Genomic DNA, 17,796 nt, shown 5'->3' on the forward strand with positions numbered 1-17,796 from the left:
CAAGGTCCCCAGTTTGTAGATCCAAAAGTTTTCCCTTTGTTTTAACCTAATGAACCTATTGGATATATCTACAGGAATATACTCAATAGGGGTGACAGTTATGAGATCAAAGTTACATTTGTGCTTTAAAGCAAAATGACGTGATACACTATGTTTGGTGTATCCACTTTTAACATTGAACCTGTGTTTGTTGATCCTGTCTCTGAGGGTTTGGGTAGTACGGCCCACATATTGTCGGTTACATGGACATTGGAGAAGATATATAACATAGCTGCTTCCGCAGTTTAAAAAGCTTTTTATCTGAAACTTTTCGTTAGTTTTTTATTCTTTATCAATCAATTTTAGCATCTCTTTGGAGTTTTGCGTTGGGATCGGCAGCAGCTTTGTACTCGCGGATTACTTTCAACTTTACAGGTGAGCAGTTACGATCTTTTGCCCATCAAATTCATAATTGATACACACATGTGGCGCCGTGTTTTTTCACTCTACTTTGTGCTGATTGGACTTTATCTTCCACCACCGGCTCCCATGTCGGTACTTTATGAAGCAGCAAAGTTTGCTTCACAGTTTCCTATGGCCGGAGTGCTATGCATGGGTGATTTCAACCTCTTGCTGGATCCTTCTATTGACAAGTTTTACCCTGGAGCGATACCTGGACATCTACCTGTAATCACTCCCTTGGCTGGGTTCTTGAGAGAGATGGGCTGGCTGGACATGTGGAGACAGCGATATCCTGATAACCGAGATTTTACCTGCTTCACACCTGGGAGAAACACATTGTCTCGGATTGATTATATGTGCAGCAACTCCAAAGTGTATAGTATGATGGAACTTATCTCACACTTACCCCGAGCAATGTCTGACTACTCACCTATGCTGGTCAAGCTTACCCTCTGCCCTCAAGTGAATAGGGGTCCTAGGAAGATACACCCATTCTGGCTCACAGTGTTTGGCGCACAAGATCGCGTACCTGATCAACTGGAGATGTTCTTTGCGGATAACCTTCCCTTTGATAACCACTCGGCTCTATGGGACGCCCTGAAGGCATACTTACGGGGCTGTTTGCAGTCATCGATATCCTATCATAAAAGACAGTCCTCTAAGATGGAACAACTACTGGAGAGTGAATGCGCCAATCTGGAGGCCGCGTTCATTGTGGATCCCTCCCCGATCAATCAACAACAATGGCTACGGAAGGGCAGAGAATACGTACATCTTCTCCACGAAAAGACTAAACGCCGCATCCTCTTCTCTAAGCAGAGTTACTTCGAACATGGCAATCAATCCAGTAGTCTCGTGGCGCATCTCATTCACAGCAACACTGCATCTCCTGCCATACTACGTATCAATACAACCGGAGGGACTACGCTACATGATAACGATGCCCCCTGTCGCCCCTACTCTTTGCTATGGCAATGGAACCACTGGCGATACTCATCAGATCAGACACAGATTTGCAGGTTATCCCACATGCAGCAAGTGAGGATCAAATTGCTTTATACGCCGATGACATCATGTTTTTCATCTCAAGGGTAAAGTCTTCCCTTCCAAGGGCAATGAGCCTCATTAATACATTTGGAGACTACTCAGGTCTACGTATAAACTGGACAAAATCGGCAGTAATGTTTCTTCACCCGGTCGAGTCTCAGCCGGTGGGCTCCACGATGGAAGGTCTTACGGAAGTTGAACACTTCAAATATTTAGGACTGCATATTGCTGGGAAAGCGACACTCTCACTACCACTCAATGTTCACCCGCTTCTAGACATTTTTAGAGAAAAATTCAAGGTATGGGCAGCCCTTCCCTTATCAGTCATGGGCCGTATTAATTTGATTAAAATGGTGGTACTGCCAAAGAGTCTGTATGTTCTGCAACATGTCTTCACTCCTATACCAAAATCCTTTTTCAAACAATTGGAATCATATGGGAAAGCTCTAAATCTAAACTAGCCTTACAAAAATTGCAACGCCCAAAAGAAATGGCTGGTTTAGCTCTGCCGGATATCTACTTATACTACTTAGCTGGCCAACTCAAATATTTGGGACCATGGACACAAGCAGTACGACCCCATGGAACCGAGGGAATATTATTGGAATACTCCGCACATGAATCATTATGGCCTGTCCTGTTCCATCAGGGGATTCCTGGGACATCTCTGCTACCAATTTGTCGATTGGCCAGAGGAATGTGGAAGGTGGCTGTGGACATCTCCGGTTCATCTACAATACCTGCGGAAACGCCATTATGGCACAATGTTGCCTTGGGATCCTTATACACCTATCCGGATGCAGCGTATTGGATAGCTGCGGGCATACAAGTGCTCAACAATGTCTATGAAAACTATGTCTTTATATCCTTCGAAAAGATGCAGGAAAAATGTAACTTTCCGAGGCAGCACTTCTTCAAATACCTACAATTGCGCCATCTACTTTCTACACTGTTTCCGGAACCTTGTCAGCCCATCTCCTCGTATCCTCTCATTGGAGTGGTCAGATCTCAAGGTCCTAAGGGGCTAATCTCTACCATTTATGCCCACCTACTGGACAACAAGGCTTCAGTGGCCCTGCTGCCAACTACATCTAAATGGGCCCAACTGATACCATCACTCACTGAAGAGAATATCGTTGATCTATTACAGTCCCACTTACATGTGTCGCCGGCGGAAAACAACAAGCTCATTCTGTTATACTATATCCATCAAGCCTACCTGACACCTGTACGATTGTTTAAAATGCATTGTATAGCTGAACCTTCCTGCCCTAAATGCTCTTACGCTCCTGCAGATTTTTGGCATATGGTGTGGATGTGTCCTCGTATCAAAGCATACTGGGAAGAAGTAGTTGGCTTCCTAAACCTGATACTACCTTCCCCTATTACGAGCTCTCCAGAACTTTGTTTGTTTGGCATAATGGAGGAAGAATAGTGGCCATATTATACCAGAATCTTTCTACAAGAGACTCTATTTTTAGCTCATAAAGGTATCTCAATGAGATGGATAGGCGACCTCCTACAGTTACAGTGTGGAAAAATATGGTTAACTCAACGGTATCGTATGAACGTGTCATATTTAAACATAGAAATCGGCCTAATAAATTTCACAAAATTTGGGACCTGTGGTGTGGATCTTCAGATTCTAATTATATATCCAGAGAGCTGGGGCTGGCAGTGAATGCGCTGGTAGGAGGGGTGGGGTGATAATCGCGAATTGTGGTGGTAGTAGTGGATGTCCTGGGCCTCTTACATAAATATGCATTTGTCATAATCTTGTGTTATGTATGCTCAGATTGTAAAGTTTCATGTCTGCGGTGCCACTGTTCACATGGCACTGTTTGTAATGTGTGAAATACTGTACTTATATTTTCAGCACCTGCGAGTGCTCTGTTACGATTTTATAGGACAATGTTGTCCACTTACTATTTTGAACATGTCCTGTGATAAACTTTGTTTACTGTTCAATAAAACGAGTTTAAAAAAAAATAAAAAATTAAACAAACAGTATGTAGGGCTACTAGCGATTTCACCGTAAACAAAAAAATGAGGGCATGCATTGGCCTCCTGGGCACCCTTGGAACAAATCCAATGAACACACAAGTAGACAGACAGGCACTTTACACCCTGGTAGCGCCAGGTACTTTTTCCAGTTTGTTATATATTGTAATTTGGTGAGTTTGTTTGTATGCACGTGTATTAGCCTTTCCTCTGTGTGACTCATGTGCCTGCACACATGTCCGCGGGCATGGCGTATTTTGCCATTATATATATATATATATATATATACATATATATATATATATATATATATATATACACATATATATATAAAGAGAAAAAACAGATATATATATTTATATCTGTGTGTATATATATATATATATATATATATATAAACATGGCAACAGCACTCTGCAAATGCTAAGACTACCTAATACACTATATATAAATAAATATGCATTGTTGCTAAGTTTACTTACAAAAGTGAGGTTCTTATGGCACATTTTGATCAAATTATGTGAGCCCACCTGCCACGACAAGGCGACCATTTTTATCTGGGTCCCTAACCTGAAAATACACCTCTGTACTGGGTCTAAGTCTGCAGAATATACTCGGTGTAGGTAGGAACCAGCTTTACTCTAATTAAAATCACCCTTCTGCAAAATGGGAGGACCACACGACAAATAATGGATGCAGTCACTACCTTTTTTGTGTTGTGTTTACATATACATATATACTAGTCCTTCTCAATTAATTAGAATATCATCAAAAGGTTAATTTATTTCAGTAATTCAATTCAAAAGTGAAACTCAAATATTATGTAGATTCATTACACACAGAGTGATCTATTTCCAGAATTGTTTTCCTTTAATGTTGATGATTATGGCTAACAGTTAATAAAAACCCCAAATTTAGTCTCCCAGAAAATTAGAATATAAAATAAGCCCAATATAAAAAAAATATTTTCAATACCGAAATGTTGGCCTATTGAAAAGTATGTACAGTATATGCACTCAATACTTGGTCGGGGCTCCTTTTGCATGAATTACTGCATCAGTGCGGCGTGGAATGGTGGCGATCAGCTTGTGGCACTGCCAAGGTGTTATGGAAGCCCTGGTTGCTTTGATAGCTGTAACGTCCGCGGTCGCTGATCGCAGACTCCTCTCGTCCTGCCGACGCCTTCCTTTTCCGGAGCCAGTACATGTGGCCGTCCTGTCCCACAGTGACCACTAGGGTGCATGAGCGAGCTCAGTCCAAGCCTTAAAGAGCCAGAGCGCACACATGTGTAAGATTGAACTGATTACTCCCAGATCACCCTGGACTATAAGAAGGGCCCTGCCGCTTCACTCATTGCCTGAGCGCTGTTGTGTTTACCCGTGTTAGTCTTTGCAAATGGTCCCTTTGTGGTTTTTTTCCAGTTTCCAGTGTTCCTGTTCCTGCTATCTGTATCCTGTATCCCGTGGTACCTTGTTCCTGTGCCGTATAAAGTTGGAGTCATGATTGTGTCCTATACTATTCCTGCTGTATTTCACCGCGCCTGGTGTCTGCCTCCTGTCAAGATCCCATCGAGCCTTCCATCGCTACTGTTTGTATTGCCACAGGTACCCTTATTGGAACTATTGACTTTGCCTTGGTATCCTGCTTGGCCAGCTGCTATCCCGTTACGGCGGTACGGCCCAGTGGGTCCACACACCCATCGTGACAACAGCGGCCTTCAGCTCGTCTGCATTGTTAGGTCTGGTGTTTCTCATCTTCCTCTTGACAATACCCCATAGATTCTCTATGGAGTTTAGGTCAGGCGAGTTTGCTGGCCAATCAAGAACAGCGATAATGTGGTTATTAAACCAGGTATTGATACTTTTGGCAGTTTAAGTCAACATCTCCATAAAGCTTGTCAGCAGGGGGAAGCATGAAGTGCTCTAAAATTTGCTGGTAGACGGCTGCATTGACTCTGGACTTGATATAACACAGTGGGCCAAACCCAGCAGATGACATGGCTCCCCAAACCATCACTCACTGTGGAAACTTAGCACTGGACCGCAAGCAACTTGGATTGAGTGCCTCTCCACTCTTCCTCCAAACTCTGGGACCTTGTTTTCCAAATGAAATGCAAAATTTGCTTTAATCTGAAAATAGGACTTGTGTATGTATATGTATATATATATATATATATATATATATATATATATATATATATATATATATATATATACACCAGTAGAAAGGCAGCAGCACTCTGTTTCCAAGTGAGAAATCCAATAGTAAAGGGTGCCAGCTGATAGTCGCGATCCAAAGACCATACAGATATCCCAAAAGAAAATCCAGCAGCACTCCGATAATCAAGGATGAAAAAAAGTGAAGTATATTGTGCCAACATGGCAAGTGCAACGTTTCCGTCCCACCTTGGGACGGAAACGTTGCACTTGCCATGTTGGCACAATAAACTTCACTTTTTTTCATCCTTGATTATCGGAGTGCTGCTGGATTTTCTTTTGGGATAGATATATATATATATATATATATATATATATATATATACACTACCGTTCAAAAGTTTGGGGTCACCCAGACAATTTTGTGTTTTCCATGAAAACTCACACTTATATTTATCAATTGAGTTGCAAAATGACTAGAAAATATAGTCAAGACATTGACAAGGTTAGAAATAATGATTTTTATTCGAAATAATAATTTTCTCCTTCAAACTTTGCTTTCGTCAAAGAATGCTCCATTTGCAGCAATTACAGCATTGCAGACCTTTGGCATTCTAGCTGTTAATTTGCTGAGGTAATCGGGAGAAATTTCACCCCATGCTTCCAGAAGCCCCTCCCACAAGTTGGATTGGCTTGATGGGCACTTCTTGCGTACCATACGGTCAAGCTGCTCCTGCAACAGCTCTATGGGGTTGAGATCTGGTGACTGCGCTGGCCACTCCATTACAGATAGAATACCAGCTGCCTGCTTCTTCCCTAAATAGTTCTTGCATAATTTGGAGGTGTGCTTTGGGTCATGGTCCTGTTGTAGGATGAAATTGGCTCCAATCAAGCGCTGTCCACAGGGTATGGCATGGCGTTGCAAAATGGAGTGATAGCCTTCCTTATTCAAAATACCTTTTACCTTGTACAAATCTCCCACTTTACCAGCACCAAAGCAACCCCAGACCATCACATTACCTCCACCATGCTTGACAGATGGCGTCAGGCACTCTTCCAGCATCTTTTCAGTTGTTCTGCGTCTCACAAATGTTCTTCTGTGTGATCCAAACGCCTCAAACTTCAATTCGTCTGTCCATAACACTTTTTTCCAATCTTCCTCTGTCCAATGTCTGTGTGCTTTTGCCCATATTAATCTTTTTTTTTTATTAGCCAGTCTCAGATATGGCTTTTTCTTTGCCAAACTACCCTGAAGGCCAGCATCCCGGAGGCGCCTCTTCACTGTAGATGTTGACACTGGCGTTTTGCGGGTACTATTTAATGAAGCTGCCAGTTGAGTACCTGTGAGGCGTCTATTTCTCAAACTAGAGACTCTAATGTACTTGTCTTGTTGCTCAGTTGTGCAGCGGGGCCTCCCACTTCTCTTTCTACTCTGGTTAGAGCCTGTGTGTGCTGTCCTCTGAAGGGAGTAGTACACACCGTTGTAGGAAATCTTCAGTTTCTTGGCAATCTCTCGCATGAAATAGCCTTCATTTCTAAGAACAAGAATAGACTGTCGAGTTTCACATGAAAGCTCTCTTTTTCTAGCCATTTTGAGAGTTTAATCGAACCCACAAATGTAATGCTCCAGATTCTCAACTAGCTAAAAGGAAGGTCAGTTTTATAGCTCCTCTAAACAGCAAAACTGTTTACAGCGGTGCTAACATAATTGCACAAGGGTTTTCAAGTGTTTTCTAATCATCCATTAGCCTTCTAACACAGTTAGCAAACACAATGTACCTGTAAAGGATCTGCCAGGCACTGCTTCAGGGTTAACTCCCAGAATTAATCAGTCAACACCTGAGTGTACATCCCTGAGACAGACACCAGCTTCCTCCACTCAGGCTGGCAGGCTTAGGAGTGGGAGAGCCTATCGCAACCTGGCCAGACTCAGCTAGCTCCCGCCCTCGGTCTATTTAAGCCTGCTCTTCCTGTCCATCTGTGCTTGTGAATTCTTTCCTTGAGGTTTCCTGGCCCAGCTTCAGCTCCTGCTACTTTTTGATCCTGCTCCATACAGACCCCGGCTTACCGACTACTCTTCTGCTTTTCGCTTTGTACCTCGCACTCTCCTGGCTTGACTCGGCTCGTTCACTACTCTGTTGCTCACGGTGTTTCCGCGAGCAACTGCCCATTTCCCTTGCTTGTATTCCCTTGTTTGTTTGTCGTGTTTGTCATGCACTTACTGAGCGCAGGGACCGCCGCCCAGTTGTACCCCGTCGTCTAGGGCGGGTCGTTGCAAGTAGGCAGGGACAGAGTGGCGGGTAGATTAGGGCTCACTTGTCCGTTTCCCTACCCCCCCCACCATTACAAATTCACAAGCCCTATACCTAGTCTACCCTGGTCCCTGACACCATTATGGAACCCCGTGAAACCCTGGCTCAGCAAATGCAGGGTCTCTCCCTACAGGTCCAGGCCCTGGCTCAGAGGGTCAACCAGCCTGATGCTACCTTGGTAGTTCCCCTCACCGCACCCCTTGAACCCCACCTCAAGTTGCCCGACCGGTTCTCAGGTGACCGGAGGGCTTTTCTCTCCTTTCGGGAGAGTTGTAAGCTTTACTTTCGCTTAAAGCCTCACTCCTCAGGTTCTGAGAGCCAGCGGGTGGGTATAATTATGTCCCGGCTCCAGGAAGGGCCCCAAGAGTGGGCCTTCTCCTTGGCTCCTGGCGCCCCTGAACTTTCCTCCGTTGATTGTTTCTTTTCTGCCCTCGGACTTATTTATGACGAGACTGACAGAACTGCCTTTGCCGAGAGTCAGCTGGTGACCTTACGTCAGGGTAAGAGACCTGTTGAGGAGTATTGCTCTGACTTTCGGAAGTGGTGCGTAGCTTCTCGGTGGAATGACCCTGCCTTAAGGTGCCAGTTTAGGTTGGGTCTGTCGAACGCCCTGAAAGACCTGCTAGTTAGTTATCCCTCTTCTGACTCCTTAGACCAGGTTATGGCTTTAGTGGTACGACTTGACCGACGTCTCAGGGAACGACAACGTGAACGTTTATGTGTTTTTTCCTCCGACTCCCCCATGATGCCTCCCGAAGTCCCGTTGCTTCGTTTCTCCCCTAAAGACTCAGAAATACCTATGCAACTCGGGGCCTCCGTGTCCCCTCAACAACGTAGAGAATTCCGCAGGAAGAATGGTCTCTGCTTCTACTGTGGGGATGTCAAGCATCAAGTAAACAACTGTCCCAAGCGTAAGAATGCTGCCAGAGAGCTCCCGCGTCTAAGTGATCATCGGGGAGGTCACTTGGGCGCACAGGTATTTCCCGTAAATATGAAACGTACTAAGATATTGCTTCCCTTTCAGGTCTCTTTTGGTGGTAGGTCTGCTACCGGCAGTGCCTTCGTGGATTCAGGGTCCTCTACTAATATCATGTCTGTGGAATTTGCTATGTCTCTCGCTATGCCTCTGATTGATTTGCCTAAACCTGTTCCGGTAGTGGGTATCGACTCCACTCCTCTTGCTAATGGTTATTTTACACAGCATACCCCTGTTTTTGAACTCCTTGTTGGCTCCATGCATTTGGAGCAATGCTCTGTACTATTGATGCAGGGATTATCGTACGATTTGGTTCTAGGTCTTCCCTGGTTGCAGTTGCATAATCCTACGTTTGACTGGAATACTGGGGAGCTAACCAAATGGGGTAATGAATGTTGTACGTCATGTTTTTCTGTTAATTCTATTTCTCCCCCTAAGGAGGTGAATACGCTACCCGAGTTTGTTCAGGACTTCGCTGATGTTTTCTCTAAAGAGGCCTCCGAAGTATTACCGCCTCATAGAGAATACGATTGCGCTATCGAATTGGTACCAGGAGCTAAGCTTCCTAAGGGTAGGATATTTAACCTTTCTTGTCCCGAACGTGAAGCCATGAGGGAGTATATCCAGGAATCCCTGGCCAAGGGTTACATTCGTCCCTCTACTTCTCCGGTAGGTGCTGGCTTCTTCTTCGTAGGGAAGAAGGATGGGGGTCTTAGGCCATGCATTGACTACCGTGGCCTGAATAAGGTCACGGTAAGGAACCAGTATCCCCTTCCTTTGATTCCTGATCTCTTTAATCAGGTTCAGGGGGCCCAATGGTTCTCTAAATTGGATCTACGGGGGGCGTATAACCTTATTCGCATCAAAGAGGGGGATGAGTGGAAGACTGCGTTTAACACGCCCGAAGGCCATTTCGAATACCTCGTCATGCCCTTTGGGTTGTGCAATGCCCCTGCGGTCTTCCAGAACTTCATAAATGAGATTTTGAGAAATTACCTGGGGATATTTCTTGTAGTGTACCTTGATGACATATTGGTGTTTTCCAGGGACTGGTCCTCCCACATAGAGCATGTCAGGAAAGTGCTCCAGGTCCTTCGAGAAAACAAACTGTTTGCCAAAATCGAAAAATGTGTATTTGGGGTACAGGAGATACCATTTTTAGGTCAAATCCTCACTCCTCATGAATTCCGCATGGACCCTGCCAAGGTTCAGGCTGTGGCTGAATGGGTCCAACCTGCCTCCCTGAAAGCGCTACAGTGTTTTTTGGGGTTCGCTAACTATTACAGGAGATTTATTGCTAACTTCTCGGTCGTCGCTAAGCCTCTTACGGACCTCACTCGCAAGGGTGCTGATGTCCTCCATTGGCCCCCTGAGGCCGTCCAGGCTTTTGAGACCCTCAAGAAGTGCTTTATCTCGGCCCCCGTGCTGGTTCAGCCCAACCAAAGGGAGCCATTTATTGTGGAGGTTGACGCGTCCGAGGTGGGAGTGGGGGCCGTCTTGTCCCAGGGTACCAGCTCCCTCACCCATCTCCGCCCCTGTGCTTACTTTTCTAGGAAGTTTTCGCCCACGGAGTGTAACTATGATATTGGCAACCGCGAACTTTTAGCCATTAAATGGGCATTTGAAGAGTGGCGCCACTTCCTGGAGGGGGCTAGGCACCAGGTAACGGTCCTTACCGACCACAAGAATCTGGTTTTCCTAGAATCTGCCCGGAGGCTAAACCCGAGACAAGCTCGATGGGCGTTGTTTTTTACCAGATTCAATTTTTTGGTTACCTATAGGGCCGGGTCTAAAAATATTAAGGCGGATGCACTGTCGCGTAGCTTCATGGCCAGCCCTCCTTCGGAGGAAGATCCTGTTTGTATTTTGCCTCCAGGTATAGTAATTTCCTCTATCGAGTCCGATTTAGTCTCTGAAATTGCTGCTGATCAAGGTTCAGCTCCTGGGAACCTTCCTGAGAACAAGCTGTTTGTTCCCCTGCAATTCCGGCTAAGGGTACTTAGGGAAAATCACGACTCCGCACTATCTGGCCATCCAGGCATCCTGGGTACCAAACACCTCATTACCAGAAATTATTGGTGGCCTGGTTTGCCTAAAGACGTTAAGGCCTACGTCGCCGCCTGTGAGGTTTGTGCCAGGTCCAAGACTCCCAGGTCCCGACCAGCGGGCTTACTGCGTTCGTTGCCCATTCCCCAGAGACCTTGGACACATATCTCCATGGATTTTATCACCGATTTGCCTCCATCCCAAGGCAAGTCGGTGGTGTGGGTGGTGGTAGACCGCTTCAGTAAAATGTGCCACTTTGTGCCCCTCAAGAAACTACCCAACGCCAAGACGTTGGCTACCTTGTTTATCAAACACATCCTGCGTCTCCATGGGGTCCCAGTCAATATTGTTTCTGACAGAGGGGTACAATTTGTTTCATTGTTTTGGAGAGCCTTCTGTAATAAGTTGGGGATTGATCTGTCCTTCTCCTCTGCCTTCCATCCTGAAACCAATGGCCAAACGGAGAGGACTAATCAGTCTCTAGAACAATACTTAAGATGTTTTGTCTCTGACTGTCAATTTGATTGGGTTTCTTTCATTCCCCTCGCCGAATTTTCCCTTAATAACCGGGTCAGTAACTCGTCAGGGGTCTCTCCCTTTTTCTGTAATTTTGGGTTTAATCCACGGTTCTCCTCCGTTTCACCTGGTTGTTCCAACAATCCCGAGGTGGAGGTCGTTCATCGGGATCTGTGCACAGTCTGGGCCCAGGTTCAGAAGAACCTAGAGGCGTCCCAGAGCATACAGAAGGCTCAGGCCGATAGAAGACGCTCTGCTAACCCCCTGTTTGTGGTCGGGGATCTGGTGTGGTTGTCATCCAGGAACTTGCGTCTCAAGGTTCCGTCCAAAAAGTTTGCTCCCCGGTTTATTGGGCCGTATAAGGTCATTGAGGTCCTCAGTCCTGTCTCTTTCCGGCTGGAGTTACCCCCGTCTTTTCGTATACACAACGTGTTTCATGCCTCCCTCCTGAAACGCTGCTCCCCGTCCTTGGCCCCCTCGAGGAAACCTCCTGTTCCCGTCCTCACCCCTGAGGGGGTGGAATTTGAGGTGGCCAGGATCGTGGACAGCAAGATGGTCCAAGGCTCCCTCCAGTACCTGGTCCATTGGAGAGGATACGGGCCCGAGGAGAGGACTTGGGTACCCGCCCGGGATGTTCACGCTGGGGTATTGGTCAGGAGGTTCCACCTGCGTTTCCCCAGTAAGCCAGGTCCACTTAGAAAGGGTCCGGTGGCCCCTCATAAAAGGGGGGGTACTGTAAAGGATCTGCCAGGCACTGCTTCAGGGTTAACTCCCAGAATTAATCAGTCAACACCTGAGTGTACATCCCTGAGACAGACACCAGCTTCCTCCACTCAGGCTGGCAGGCTTAGGAGTGGGAGAGCCTATCGCAACCTGGCCAGACTCAGCTAGCTCCCGCCCTCGGTCTATTTAAGCCTGCTCTTCCTGTCCATCTGTGCTTGTGAATTCTTTCCTTGAGGTTTCCTGGCCCAGCTTCAGCTCCTGCTACTTTTTGATCCTGCTCCATACAGACCCCGGCTTACCGACTACTCTTCTGCTTTTCGCTTTGTACCTCGCACTCTCCTGGCTTGACTCGGCTCGTTCACTACTCTGTTGCTCACGGTGTTTCCGCGAGCAACTGCCCATTTCCCTTGCTTGTATTCCCTTGTTTGTTTGTCGTGTTTGTCATGCACTTACTGAGCGCAGGGACCGCCGCCCAGTTGTACCCCGTCGTCTAGGGCGGGTCGTTGCAAGTAGGCAGGGACAGAGTGGCGGGTAGATTAGGGCTCACTTGTCCGTTTCCCTACCCCCCCCACCATTACAGTACCATTAGAACACTGGAGTGATGGTTGCTGTAAATGGGCCTCTGTACACCTATGAAGATATTGCATTAAAAACCAGACGTTTGCAGCTAGAATAGTCATTTAGCACATTAACAATGTATAGAGTGTATTTCTGATTAATTTAATGTTATCTTCATTGAAAAAAACTGTGCTTTTCTTTCAAAAAGAAGGACATTTCTAAGTGACCCTAAACTTTTGAACGGTAGTGTATATACATACAAACATAAATATATATAAATACACATGTACACACACACATTTTTATATATATATATATATATATATATATATATACATATTATATATATATATATATATATATATATATATATATATATATATATATATATATATATATATATATATAGTAGCAGGTTGAGGGGTTTAATCTGCCAACATAGGGTCTTCCCTCCACACAGGTGCATGGAGATTAAATAGGAGAAAAGACTGCTGGGAGTGAGTGTGTGAGGAGAGCTAGAGTGTGAAGACTGGTCTGCTGCTGACGAGACCTGATATTAACAGAGGGGTGAGAGCTAACCCTTGCAAAGGGCTGGACTGTGTACTTTATACTTGAAAAGTTTCTTTCTGTTCTAAATTTTTGTGTATGCTGATGCAACAAGCTGCCTATGTGTTTATTGGACTTGCCTGCTTGAAAGAGAAATAAAGCTTCTAAATCCTGTTTAACCAGAACACTGCGCTGAGATTGTCTCTTTGCCTACCTACATTCCCCAAACTGCTACAATATATATACATACACACACACACATACACACACACACACACTTATGATAGTCCCTAGCAATCGTATATTTCGTTTAAGCCTAACTACCTGCATACAGCAGCTGCCTGACAGCCTATTAATTTTCAGACCTACATTTTCTGTGCACCAATTGCTCGGCAGATCTATTTATCAGCTACACAGTATAGTCTTCATGCACTTTGACTGTTTTTAGGTCATACATTCTCCTCCAATATTGTTTTTCTTGATTTTGCATGAAGTAAGTTTTCGGTTTTATGTTTGAGAGGTTGCTTGGATACTGACTGCTCGGTTCAGCTTATTGGCTTAGCACAGTCATGTGATTATGCCCTTGGTGCGTCATTGGTTTGCCTTTGGTGGGGGAGATTCCCCACTGAGGGGCCGGTGGCGTCTACTCCTGTGCATGTGGCGACACAATCTTTGTACACTATTTTGGTGATGGCGTCTGCGCATGCCCGGATGCACCGTGCACGCCTGAGAGGCGGTGATACGTGTGGGTTAATGAATGGACGCTTCTTGACACAGGAATGTATCTATCTTTATATATACAGGTCACCATCTCCTGATCTGAGTTCTATTTTGTATTTGATGTTACATTAGAACAAACTATGTTATCGGGCAGTCAGAATTGCATAGACTACACACCTTTCTTGCGCTTTGCAAAGGTTGGCGTTCATGGGAGGTTTTTCCATATACAGAATTACCTCATGTGGGATGAATACATGTTTTTACATGTTTTTATGTTTTGAGCTCGCATGTGTGTGCTTTTTGTACTTCTGGTTCTAATAAACTTTTTATGTCATTTCTGCATCTACCTTGGTGTGCCAGTGCACTTTATAAACACAGTCTTCTTTCTCTTCTGTTACTAATAATTTTTGTACATATACATGTTATATACAGTGTGTGGTACTGTGCACCCAAATCTATGACTGATTGCAGGGCCTGCCATTGCTTCTAATTACAATAAAAGAAAAATGTTACAACTATCTAGCTGTGTCGACTATTCCACTTTAGTAGCGCCCATATCTTCATCATCTTTTCCTTCTATGAGCAAGTGATGTCTTGGAGCAGATAAATCAATTCTTTTTTTAGAAATGAATTTAAATTACTGAAAATATTTTGTGTCATATATAAAGGCCTGGTTCACATCACGTTTTAGCCCTACATTTAAAAGGTACATTGGGAAAGCTCCCAACGTGCATGCTAAACGTATCCATAGGACCCCACCAGTCTGCTGGAGGCCAAAACAGTTTCCATTTTGGACTGGAGAAGCCTCTGACGTCACTGTCCATATATGGACAATGATGTCAGGTTCATCTCCAGAGCAGAATCCCTGGCCAGAGCATTGCCAACTCTCTGGCTGGGGATTCCGGCATCTTAAAGCTCTTAACGTCAATGTCCATATATGGCCAGTGATGCCAAAGGCTTTCCCAGGCTTGCGATGCTCTGGCCAGGGACTCCAGCATTGTAGCTTCTGACATCACTGTCTATACATGGACAGTGATGTCAGGAGCATCCCTGGGCACAGTGCTCAAAGTAACAATCTACCCGGAGAGTTCTGGATTCTATATTCTATTTTAGCAGTGTCTCTTGTGACCAGGAGAGAGATGGTGAAGTCTGCAAAGGCTGTTCCAACCTTGAACTACTCTGCAATAGTACTAAACAGTACAACATTTTTCATTTCACTTCTCCACAGGGTTAGTTCCCTGATGGTTTTGTTTTAATCTCTCCTTTTTGCTTTCTAGATTCTTTTCTCTCTCTCTTTTTTTATTTTCTACAATAACCTCACATCCTCTATAGGAAATATGATGCAAACACGGAGGAGATTTAGGAGAAATGAATTACATATGCTGATGATTAGTTACATATCTTTTTCAAAAACAATGCGTATCAAAAATGGTGTGCATCAACTGATAACGGTAGTATATATATATATATATACAGCAGACAAAAAATGGCGACAGCACCCTGCAACACTAATGCCACCTAAACCACTAAATATAAATAAATATGCACTAAAGCTAAATCTACTTACAAATAGGGAGGTTCTTAGTGCACATTTTGATCAAAAAGTGTTAGCCCACCTGCCACGACAAGGCGACCTCTGTAAGGTGGGAACCTACGCTGCACATACACCCAGAACTGGGACAAAGCCTACATATATACCTGGGGATGGTAGGATCCAGCATTGAACTGATTAAAATCACACAGGGCAGAATGGGAGGAGTGCAAGAACAACAAGTGGAGGCAGTCACTAACCCCACATATATGGATCACATAAACACAACAAAAAGTTGAACAGCACATTCCAACTAAATGATACAAAATGTATGCAGGTGCAAGAACACCTGTGACTGCAGAAATACAGCAGTGCACTAAGAACCTCCCTATTTGTAAGTAGATTTAGCTTTAGTGCATATTTATTTATATTTAGTGGTTTAGGTGGCATTAGTGTTGCAGGGTGCTGTCGCCATTTTTTGTCTGCTGTATTTCTGCAGTCACAGGTGTTCTTGCACCTGCATACATTTTGTATCATTTAGTTGGAATGTGCTGTTCAACTTTTTGTTGTGTTTATGTGATCCATATATGTGGGGTTAGTGACTGCCTCCACTTGTTGTTCTTGCACTCCTCCCATTCTGCCCTGTGTGATTTTAATCAGTTCAATGCTGGATCCTACCATCCCCAGGTATATATGTAGGCTTTGTCCCAGTTCTGGGTGTATGTGCAGCGTAGGTTCCCACCTTACAGAGGTCGCCTTGTCGTGGCAGGTGGGCTAACACTTTTTGATCAAAATGTGCACTAAGAACCTCCCTATTTGTAAGTAGATTTAGCTTTAGTGCATATTTATTTATATTTAGTGGTTTAGGTGGCATTAGTGTTGCAGGGTGCTGTCGCCATTTTTTGTCTGCTGTATTTCTGCAGTCACAGGTGTTCTTGCACCTGCATACATTTTGTATCATTTAGTTGGAATGTGCTGTTCAACTTTTTGTTGTGTTTATGTGATCCATATATGTGGGGTTAGTGACTGCCTCCACTTGTTGTTCTTGCACTCCTCCCATTCTGCCCTGTGTGATTTTAATCAGTTCAATGCTGGATCCTACCATCCCCAGGTATATATGTAGGCTTTGTCCCAGTTCTGGGTGTATGTGCAGCGTAGGTTCCCACCTTACAGAGGTCGCCTTGTCGTGGCAGGTGGGCTAACACTTTTTGATCAAAATGTGCACTAAGAACCTCCCTATTTGTAAGTAGATTTAGCTTTAGTGCATATTTATTTATATTTAGTGGTTTAGGTGGCATTAGTGTTGCAGGGTGCTGTCGCCATTTTTTGTCTGCTGTATTTCTGCAGTCACAGGTGTTCTTGCACCTGCATACATTTTGTATCATTTAGTTGGAATGTGCTGTTCAACTTTTTGTTGTGTTTATGTGATCCATATATATATATATATATATATATATATATATATATATATATATATATATACATATACGTACGTACATAAAGATCTGTTTTGAAAATGAATCGTAATGGATTTTTTTCAACTGTAATATGTAAATCAATTATTAATTTCTTATTAGCGTTCCAGCTATTTATTATTTTTCCTTTTATCCAAATATGCAGCACAGGCAATTATTAAAGAAAAATGTATATGCTATTGTGTATGTCTTGTGTATACCTGTTTTAGTTGATGTGCCATTATTCTATAAGATGCAGCTTTAGCCTCTCATCTACCTCCTGCTTGTGATAGGTTTCTCCCTGTCAGCTCTTACAAGCAGGAGACAGTGTAAAGCAATGTATAGCAGCATCTCATAGAAATACACTGGACTCTGAATACAGAGCACACAGATAGCATAGACAAGTAGGGTGAGTCAGGAGAGCTGAGTAACTGCAGCTAATAATTATAGTGTCTAAGAGATGACAGGAGGGATTAGATAGGTGATAAGTTCCCAGTCATTCACACAAGAGCGACCTCCTGTCTACAAAGGAGAGCATGGTCTATATTGCTGCTTAGTCCAAAATGTATGGATGCAACTAAGCTGGGAAGAAACAAGACATTTCTAGAATATTGCTGCTGAGTTAGCATTATATGTGCAGGAATATAAAAAAAATGCCAGAGTGCTTCTCTAATTTAGAAGCAAAGATACAAGCTGATTGTTTCATAATGTTTCAGATATTCTTATGTGATCTAAATCTACATACATTTAGTTCTATAAATAAAATGTA

The 17,796-nt window shown here is 44.1% G+C and overlaps 1 protein-coding gene across 2 annotated transcripts in view; it reads right to left on the reverse strand.

Annotated features, from left to right (window-relative positions):
* STAT1 (signal transducer and activator of transcription 1) overlaps positions 1–17,796 on the reverse strand; it is a 1,010,933-nt gene that overhangs the window by 588,164 nt on the left and 404,973 nt on the right. The gene's annotated exons all lie outside the window — the stretch shown is intronic.

Source organism: Rhinoderma darwinii, chromosome 6 (assembly GCF_050947455.1).
Source record: "Rhinoderma darwinii isolate aRhiDar2 chromosome 6, aRhiDar2.hap1, whole genome shotgun sequence".
Lineage (NCBI taxonomy): Eukaryota > Metazoa > Chordata > Amphibia > Anura > Rhinodermatidae > Rhinoderma > Rhinoderma darwinii.